Source organism: Rhincodon typus, chromosome 11 (genome assembly GCF_021869965.1).
Source record: "Rhincodon typus isolate 14 chromosome 11, sRhiTyp1.1, whole genome shotgun sequence".
Taxonomy (NCBI): domain Eukaryota; kingdom Metazoa; phylum Chordata; class Chondrichthyes; order Orectolobiformes; family Rhincodontidae; genus Rhincodon; species Rhincodon typus.
Window position 1 is genome coordinate 37,586,933 of NC_063342.1, and position 10,958 is coordinate 37,597,890.

Below are 10,958 nucleotides of genomic sequence, written 5' to 3' on the forward strand. Positions count from 1 at the left end.
GTCAGCCTTCCTGCTCCTCTGATGCTGCTTGGCCTGCTGTGTTCATCCAGCTCTACACCTTGTTATCTGTGATTTGAGGGGATTGTTTTATGAGGCAAGATTAATAGGCGAGGCCTTTATTCCTTTCTTTTAGAAAAATGAAGTATATACTAAATATAGAATGCTTGACAAGGTGAGTAATCACTAAATGTTTTCCTGGCTGAGGAATGTGAAACACAGGTCGAGAGTATAAAGTTAATAATGCCTTTACTCCAAGTATATCTATTGAGCATAAGTGAAAAGGACTTGGTCATAAGAGCAGTTGGAACTCAGACCTGTGTCAGCCATGACCTTATTGAATGAAAGAGCAACCTCAGTGAGTCTATTTCAGTACCTATTTCATACAGTAGTGTCTGTCAGACTGCAGCACCATGCCTTGACACAGTTGTCTTAATTAAGCTAGCTAAAGTTCACTCAGTTGAGTGGAGCTCAGCCAGACCCAAGGAACCAGCGGTGAGTGGCAGTAAAAGCCTAAAGTGAAACTCATTGGCAGTATCGTGTAACTGGTAAACTACAAGGCCAGCCCAATAATCTGAAACCAGAGGTACTTGGAAATACCTGAAGAAACACCCAATGGTGTTAGTGGTTAGCAAGTAATAGATTTCAACACCCACCAAGGACCAGAAGCTTAAGCTGAAACTGAAAAAAAAGGGGCATAAAGGCAATGATGGAAAACATGACAGACAACAAAAAACAGGAAAATCAATCAGCCACAATGAGTAAGACATTAGAAATTAGATTTATTTATGGTGATGGGGAGGAAGTGAGCACTCAGAAACTCAACAAGAGCAAATGCGTAAAAACAAGGTACTGCCCACGCCATTAAGAAACCATTAAGTGGGCATTCATAGTGTCATAGAGTCATACAGCACGGAAACAGACCCTTTCGTCCAACCAGTCCTTGCCAAACATAATCCCATAATGAACTAGTCCCACCTGCCTGTGCTTGGCCCATATCCCTCTAAATGTTTCTTATTTATTTACTTATCTAAATGTCTTTTAAACATTGTAACCGTATCCGCATCTACCACTTTCTCTGGACATTCATTCCATGTACTAATCATTCTCTGTGTAAAAAAAATTTCCCTTCATGTCTTTTTTTAAATCTTTCTCCTCTCACCTTATAAATATGCCTTGTCTTGAAATCTGCCACTTCACCTTATCTATACCTCTCATTATTTTATAACCTCTGTAAGGTCACCCCTTAATCTCCTACATTCTAGTGAAAAAAGTCGAACCAATCAGTCTTATAGAGGGTTGTGAGTGTGAAAAGAGAGACCAGTCACAACTTCAGCAGCAGCAGAAAGAACACAAACCACAAAAGCCTGCAGGCATCCTAATTGTAGCGAACATAGAGAGGCAAGATAAACTCTTTCTGGGGCATGTGGCAGGCCCACTGCAAGATTTTGACTCCCATGATTGCACAAATCTATAGGATGCATTCTGAAATGCAAATATTGTGGTAAATATTAAGAAAATTTGTAAATTGGACACAGGATTTATTTTGGAGGCTAGGTTATGGTTCAGGAAAAATGTTCTTAGGCTGTCCTTTATTCAAATTGATATGAACATATACTTGAATAAGGAGCAGGTGTAGGCCATTCTGTCCCTTGAACCAGTTCCACCATTCAATAAGATCATGGCAGATCTGATTGTAACCTCAAATCTGCATTCTGACCTACTTCTGATAACCTTCCCCTTTTGATAAACAAGAAGCTACCCACTTCTGTCTTAAAAATATTCAAGGATTCTGTTTCTACTGCTTTTCAGGAAGAGAGTTCCAAAGTCTCCTAACTAAAAAAGTTCAAGTCCCTTCTGATTTAAATGGGCAATCTCTGATTTTTAAATAGTGACCCGTAATTCTTGATATTCCATCAGACCATAAAACATAGGAGCAGAAGTAGGCCATTCACCCATTGAGTCTGCTCTGCCATTCAAAAAGATCATGGCTGATCTGATAATCATCTACTCCACTTTCTTGCTTTTCCCCTATAACCCATGATTCCCTTACTGATTAAAAATCTGCCCATCTCAGAGTTGAATGATTCTGAATGACGTAGTCTCTACAGCTCACTCTGGTAAAGAATTCCACAGATTCACTATACTCTAAGAGAATAAAAGTGCCCTCTTTCTCTCTGTCTTAAATGGGCAACTCCTTCTTCTGACATTATGGCCTCTGGATCAAGACACTCCTTACCATCTACACTGTCAAACCCCTTGGGAATCTTACATGTTTCAGCAAGGTCTCCTTCCTTTCTCCTAAACTCAATATGTACAACCCAACCTACTCAATCCCTCCTCATAAGAAACCTACCCCGATGCTTGGGTGAAACTTCTCTGGACTGCCTCCAAGGCCAATAGGCTATTTCTTAGATAAGGTGACCAAAACTATTCACAGTATTCCAGGGCAGTCTGACTGATTCTTCGTGTAGTTTTTTTAACAAGGTCTCCCTAGTTGTATACTCCATTCCATTTGCTTTCCCTATAAGTTGCTGAACATGTATGCTGGCTTTTTGTGATTTATGAATGAAGACTCCCAAGTCCGTCTGTGCTACATCCCTTGTCCTGTAGTAATATAAGGCTGACCTTTCAAGTTTATCAAAAAGACCTAAAATTCACAAGAAGAAATGACCAGCCATTACAAGACATCCTGAACCTTGCTCTGATTTCTCGGGACTCACTGAGAATTGGATTGCCCATTTCGTCAAGATTGCGAACTTGAACTTTACTATACTCAGGCAGTCAGGTGCCGCTTTTTTTGGAAAACCCAGTTGTCTCCTTTGAGGAGCATTTCCCTTTTGTATATATAAAAATGATAAAGATGCAGTGGCTGCAACCACAGGTAGATGAAGTCACTTCTCCCTGCGTAGAACGCTGGACCAATACAGGGAAGAGGAACCTTATAGCAATTTAAGGAACAAGGGGAGCTGATGGAACTGCAAAATAGTTTGAAGTTGACTGAAGTGACCACAACTTCTGAAATGTCTAAATTTCAGAGCTGGATAGAGATCTTCAATCATGGAAGTCAAAACTTAACAATTCGGGGCAAGTTGTATGTAGCAGTAATATCACTAAACTAATAATCTGGAATCCCACATCAATGTACTGAGAATTTGGGATCAAATCACACCATAGCAGATGGTGAAATTTGAATTCAATAATATCTGCAAATGAAGGCTAGCCTAATGGTGACCATGTGATCACAGTTGTAAAAACCCATCCAGTTCATAACATCCTTTAGCAAAGGGAATCTGTTGCCCATACATGGTATGGCCCACATTTGATGCCACGTCCACAGAAATGGGGTTGACTCTTACCTAACCATTGGTCAATTATGGATAGACAATAAATTCAGGCCTAGTCAGTGACAAGAATATCCTACGAACAAAATATTTTGAAAAACTCCAAAGTAAAACAATGGAGGTTCGGGTAGTCTAGAGAATGCCCCATCTGCAGCAGCAGAAGCCAACACCACACAATCAACATTTAAGAAGTATTTAGATGTGAACTTGTGATGCCAAGGCATACAAGGCTATTGGCCAAATGTTGGAAATCAGAATTAGAACAATTAGGTCCTTGTTTTTGATTGGCACAGACTCGATGGGCCGATGGGCCATTTCTTGTGCTATAGACCTCTGTGACTCTATAATGCATCTTTACAATTATGTAAAGAGTGCATCAACAGGCGCTGCACATATTAGGGGTAAGTTCCAAACCTCAGAAAAGGTACAGAAAAAGGAAGTTCAACATTTACAAGCATTAAGTAAGAAGATATCTAGGGAAATCCAAGTCCTAAATTCAGAAGTAGATCATGCCACCTTTATACTTCTGAGCTTGTAGGAATAGTTTAATGTCACAGTGAAAGGAGCTCAAACACCTTAAAAGACACCAATAATTGGAGTGGTTTGACCACTTTCAAGAGACTGCTACCAATCCAGCTCTTGGCAATCAAACGACACAATCAATCCTTAGATACTAAGAACCAATGTCTGCAGGAGATTTCTAAAATTCCTGTCAAGCAGCAGCTAGTGTTTTTACCCAATTGATACAAAAACATTCAGAGCTTGAAGATCACAGCGCAATGTTATCATGGTGATATGTTCCACGAATCAGGACATTACAGAGGAAGGAGAAAACCTTGAGAGAGAAAACAAAATTCTTTTTTCGGCATTGCAGAAAACTATCTTGGGGAAGTGAGCCCTTGCTAAGGATGGGGATCAGCTCCTCAAGAAGAATTAACTTTTGAAAATAATATACATGAGAAAGTCACCAAGCCAGCTATCCAGCCTGCACACCACAGTACTAAGCAGGCCTTTCTTATAGATTCTGATACAGAATTGTACTGCTTCACTGTCAATGATTCACATTCAGTCAGAGGAATAGTAACCTTTTGAATTGTCTACCATAGAAAACCGTGGTGCTCAGTCTTTGAGTACATTCAGAGACAAAATGTGACAGATTTGTGAAGAAAAAGAGGAAATCAAGGGAGATGGGGCTGAGGCTGGTTGAAGTGGAAGATTAACCATGACTGTTGTTTTATGGTTCCACAATTGCTGCCCCTTCTTTGACACAAATGAACTTTGGACTTACCAAAGGGACCACCCCAAAATTGTTATTCATTATCTTTTAAGAATCAGTGTGCTTCACTAAATATCATTTGCCATTAAAAATTATACATTACAGGCTGAATTTTATTAGACATCAGTAATGTCAATTTTGGCGAGTTTCATGGAGGGTTTGTCTCCTTGAGGCCATTATCCTCCAAATCTTGCCTCATTACTTATCACCATTCCCCTATGGCAGCCTGCTCATTACTCCCAGCCACCGCAGGCAGAAATACTTGCCAGTGCAAGACCTCATGGCCTTTCCGGGAGAGTGAGGGACTTTAACCTCACTTCAGGTGCCTTTTCCTCACAAGGAGACAGAGTAGTGCCAGTGAGCAGCCAGCCAAAGGAGGAACCATATACAACGACCCACCCCGCCTTTCCACATGCAGTGTGTTTGCCGCATAAGCTGAGATTGATGTCATAGGGTGCCATACAGAAACATGCCAACCCCCTTGTCTGATGGTTTGTGTTTGAGCTAGAAGGCAAAAGTTGACATTTTACCCTCTCTGGCTGAGGGAGCTAAATAACAAAATGAGGCAAGGAAAACAATTGTAGGGATGCGGTGATTATCGAAACAGATGAAAAGTAGAGGAGTATAATAGTGCATAAAACCATTAGAGCAAAAGTCATAGGAGCAGAGTAGGCTATTCAACCCATCGAATCTGTTTCATCATGCAATGAGATAATGAAGCAGCTAATATTCTTCAACTCTATTTTGCTGCCTTTCTGCCGTAAACGTTGATTCCCTTGCAGACTAAAAATTAATTTATCTCAGCCTTGAGTATACTTTTATAGCTTTAGCAAGACTTCCCTACTTCTAGCCTCCATTCCCTTTGAAATAAAGGCCAATATACCATTTGTCTTTTCTATTAGCTGCTGAACATGTATGCTAGCTTTTTGTGTTTTAGCTAGCTTTTTGTGTCTTGGCTGTCTGCTCAAATTCTCCATTTAAATAATAGTCAGCACCTCTAATTGTCCTGCTATCGTGCATAACCTCACATTTTCCCACATTATATTCCTTCTGCTAAGTTTTTGCCCACTCACTTAACCTGTCGATATCTCTCTATAGACTCTTTGTGATATCCTCACCACTTTCCTGCCCACCTATTTGTGTGTCATCTGCAAACTTGGCTAGAGTATGTTTGCTTCCCTCATCCAAGTGGTTAACAAGAAAGGATCCCTGATTTACAACCTCGTCCAATCCATGAGACGGATGATTATGCTTGTGTGCACAGTGTCCTTGCAGCAGCGTTGTAGTGAAAGGAGCTGATGTGCTCCAAGGTGCAGCATAGAACTACAGAACCATCTTGGAACTGAATTAGAGATGTGTCATGAAGGGGCAGTGAAGTTGGCAAGTGTTGGATGCCAATGTTTGTGAACAGGACATTGATGTGGTTGTTGCCTAAGGAATGTTCCCTGAGATATTGGTGCCTGGTGTCCAAGATGGAGGGTCAGAGGAGCCAGTGGTGAGCTAGAGTCACCAGGTACCACTCTGACTTTCAAGTTGGGAATTTCTAATCTAATTTCTATCAGGTGATTGGGAGAATGGAAAACTGCACATAAATGAGGTAAGATTAATGAATAAAGAGATGTTAATGCGTGATAATGAATGCAAATAGGCCTCATGCTGCCCACTAGAGACAATCTCATCTCGCCATTCAACACTTGGTTGGAAAATGGGGATTTTTGCTCTTGATGTTGAGAACAATCTTGCGATTTTCCTGCCAATGCTTACATTATTTATTGCCTGGGAGAGTTCCACATGTTATGTTCATTCTCTCCCCACACCTGAGGTATGGTGACCCTCGGGATAAAATCACAACTAGATGTGGATCTCTCTCTCTGTCTCTCTCTCTTTCTCATTCTCTCTCTCTCTGAGAGAGCAGTCCTGTGGCCCAGTCGGACCATGTCGACTTTATCTGTACCTTTACCAACATAGTAATTCCTGTATGACATGGAAGCACTTTTAGTTCTAAATCTGCTATAGTAACAAAGTAATGAATTGATTTTTATCCTGTCATTTGTCATTATGTAAGTAATTGATTTTTTTTCTCCTTGTTAGTCAGTTGACATACCAGGTAGTAATTGATACATATCAGTGAATTTTAGGTTATCGTAGGGACTGCTAAGGGTTGAGGGAATTTGAATGTATATAAAAAGCATAAAATAGCTTTATTGATGAAATATACTTGCCTGTCAAGTTCATCATGGCACTGTAGGATCCCCAGTATGCATTGTCTGTGCTGGGAGTGGCACACTCATACGTCCCTTCATCACTTTTCTGCAGCTTTGTAATGTGTAACAGCACGGAATCTCCTTTAATCCTCTGAATGTAGATCTCCTTCTTCTGCACTCTTTCCGCAAACACGGCATAAGGGAACGCAGGATCATTTGTGCTGATAATTTGGATTTTCAGCGTCGGCTTATCTGGACGAAAGATGGACCACTCAAAGTTCTGCATTGGTGATCTCTGATACCCGCTCACATCACATTGGATAATTGTATGGTGTCCTTCAGCCCGGACAAGCAAATCTCCTTGTACGTTCACCTGTCTCTGAGCAACACATGGATCTGCAAAATATGAACAACCACTTTATTTTGTGTGTGTACATCAACCTTTTCCTGAATTATATGTACCTCATAAAAATGGAAAAATAAGTTGCAAAAAACTCAATTCCATTGAGTGAGCAGAATTAGGTTGCTTGTGAAACTAAGGTAGGGCCATGGTAGTTTGTTGTAGACTATCTGTGTGCTAATTCAGTGTTCTTTGATATGATGCAAACTGGTTTATACTCACAGTATCCATAAAGAAAGTTTCATATCATTATCACACTGTTTGGAATAGGTTGCAAATAATTTTGAACGTGCCCCTATAAGAAAGGAAATAAAATCGATTGGAAAATCATATTGTGATTGTCCAAATGGGTGGTTGAACATTAGCACAGTGAAATACCTGCTAACAGATCAAGGTCTGGTGAGAAATAAAGTGAAAATAATGCAAAGGAAATATATAAATCAAAAAGCAATGATATGGCCAATAAGGAAAATAAGTCAGGAATCTCAATCTCCCACTTTCTTCAGCCTAAACAAAATTTCATGCTAACAAATATACAACACCACTGAAATCAAAACGTACAATTTCAAAAAATGTTCACTCAATGTTGTTTTATTTTAAAACTAAAAGGATCAATGTAAAGAAATGAACCTGAGTTGATAGTTTAAGTAATGAGTTGTCACCCTAAAAATGATAGAAGATCAGGAGTTAGAAATCGGATAAAGGCAAGACGATCTTTGAGTCTTAATTTTCCCTCATTCTACAACCTGAAACAGAGTGACATATCAAGATGGCAAAGGGTGCACTGTTACTAATTTGTCCTTATAAGAAGAAACACAGAAATTGTTAAGCGTCATTGAACATTGTGATCTATTCATTCATACATATCATGTGAAAATAAATGAGTTTGTTGACTTATAATTGGTCTCATCTCACTTGAATACTTCTTGCAAAAGAGAGGGTTTACTCCTTTTATATTGGTCACATGAAATGCAGCCTGGGTGCCTGCTTGCAGAAAACCTCCATTCTGTCCATTAGAATGGCCCAACCTTCCAATTGCTTCCCATTTCAATAAACCATCTTGTTCCCTTGATTTCCATCCTGGGCTTACTGTGGTGTTCCAACAAAACTCCATGCAAGCTGCAGGAACAGCACCTCATTTTCCAATTAGCCTTCAGGATTCAACATTGAATTCTGTAAACCTAGAGTCAAATGTTCTTAAGATATATCCTGATATTTGACTTAGAGTTTAAGGTTCATGGTGAATATCACACCAGTACTATTTCACTTTTGCATATTTGGTGAAAAACATACAGATATATTTAATTTTGATGGTGGCTCCAAAGGCATTCACTCTTCTTTTACCAGCCAGTGTGCACTTCCACAAGCTCTCATTACACCATAAAAGTTGAAATTTTCTCTGTGCTGTGATTTTTTTCATGTTTGTTCCTAAAAACCATGACTTCCTTTTGAACTGTTTGTTAGGTATTTTTCCTTGAATTTCAGAAAGATGTAACATGATGTTTAAAACAGAATTATAGATTAATAAAATTTGGAGTGAGCTCATTCAAATCTATTTGTTTATATCCATTGAATTATGATGGAAATAGCAGCTAAAATATTATTAAAGACAGATGAACAAATGGGAATCCACCTACCACAGAGCAGTGTAAAAACTCTGCACTGAAGAATCCAAGCGAGTTGAAGCATGTTAAGCAGTTTAGAAATGCTCTCCATTACCACTGTTTCCAATGACTGATCTTGCAGTAATATTGTTTAGTTTGCGGAACCTTCACAGGCAAGCTAGTTTTACAGAACTTGGGAAGCTCTGTAACAAGAAATTTTTGAAGTTTCTCAAAACAGGAATTAGAGTTGAGATGCAATTTAAAGATTCAGAAGTCAAAGCCACAAAAAAAATTGGCTACTTCAATAAAGCACTTCAGCAAAATCGAATTTCACATTTTTACTGTTCACTATTTCATGGACAATGAATGTGTCACCTGCATTGAGTTGGTTTAGTGAGTGTTCAATGGAATATACAGTATCTGCTTAGACAAGTTTTGTCTAACCTAAGAATTCCCAACTGGTGAGTCATAACTCCCAGTGGAGTCCTGGGCTTAGCAATTAGGGTCATAAATTCCAACGTAATAGTAGTGACTGTAGAGTGGATGTTCTTCTGGAACAGTCTTGGGTTGAAGTCCAAGACTCTGCAATGGATGCTCAGTTTTACATGACTATGCTCATTTGGATAATGTCCTAAAGCAGTGGCATCTGTGTCACCATTAAAGCTCAAAAAATTGAGAAGATGATGGCAGCCTATCTCCTCATATGCCTTGGTAACTCTCCTCACAAACGTCCCCCCTCCAACAACTCTTTCATCAACCTTACCTACAGCCCTCCCCTTGATTCCTGACCCTGTAACAACTCATTAACTGTAACCCCTCTCGACTCTGGACTATGTCAACTTCCAAACATTCAAATGAGATCACAGTGGGAAAATTTGGGAAGCACTTGTCTAATTTGTGCCTAAGATTGTATTGGATTATCAACTCACTCTATTTCTCACAGCTGTTAAGAAATGTGGGAAGACAACTATCTGGCTAATTACAAAGACAGAAATTGCTGAATAAACTCAACAGTTCTGGCAGCATCTGTGGGCAGAAAGTAGAGGTAATGTCTTAGGTCCAGCGATATTAGTTCACTTTTTCTCTCCACAGATGCTGACAGACCTGCTGAGTTTCTCCAGTAATTTCTGTTTTTCTTTCCAGCATCTGCAGTTCCTATTTCAAAGTGTCCGGCTAATTACATTGTGTTAATAGAAGCATTCCATCTTCTCTTCCTTGTCGCCTATGAAGCTATTACAAAGATCTATCCAATTTGAACTCCACAGATCTCTGAATACTCCGATAAACACAATGATGTAAAATTAGATCAATTGAAAACTACTTTTGTTTAAATATTCTACAAAACCTCAGAATGTAGAACTCACTATTTAATCATGTATTATTGGTATCAATTTGAACCAATCTTGGCAACAAATTATTTCATATTTTCCTATATTTCATCAACAGTGACCTTTCAAAAACCTTTCATTAGTTAGAATGCATTGAAGGCATCATGCAAATGAAGGTTTGTTCTTCCTATTAGTTATGGATGATGAAAAATCATATTTAAATACAGGCAATCTCCTGAGCTGTTGCCTTTAATAATATCAGAAAAGTTATTGATTTGACATTGCATTTCAGTGGCAGGGTTTGGCATGGCAGCAGGTTTGTAACTAACTAAAGAGATGTCATGGATTTGATTGCTTAATCATTAGAGTTGAGTCTTTCTTAACACAGTAACTCTCTGTTATGGAGTTCCAGTCGCAATGAAACTGTGTGTGGTCTTTGTGAACTTCTTGGATTCATACCTTGAGAACGGTGCCAATCAGCATCAGCAAAATGTAAATGATCGTAAAATTATACTTCATGTGGTTTATCCCAGGAAGTCTCTGGATTTTCTTCACACATCTTAAAATGTGGTTTCATTCAACCTTTTGGGGGGGTGGGGGTGTGTGGGGAAGTGGAGAAAAAGTGAAGTTCTTCCCTAAAACTTCTCTGTTTGTGGTAATGCAAGGAAATGACTTCTTTCTAATTGCTTTTATTGTTGATAATATTTCAGTAGATTTCATGCATAGTCCAGTCAGTCTGTGTCAAACCAGAGAGCGAATCACAGAATGCTACAGAAGAAGGCCATTGAGCCATTCAAAGCTGTGT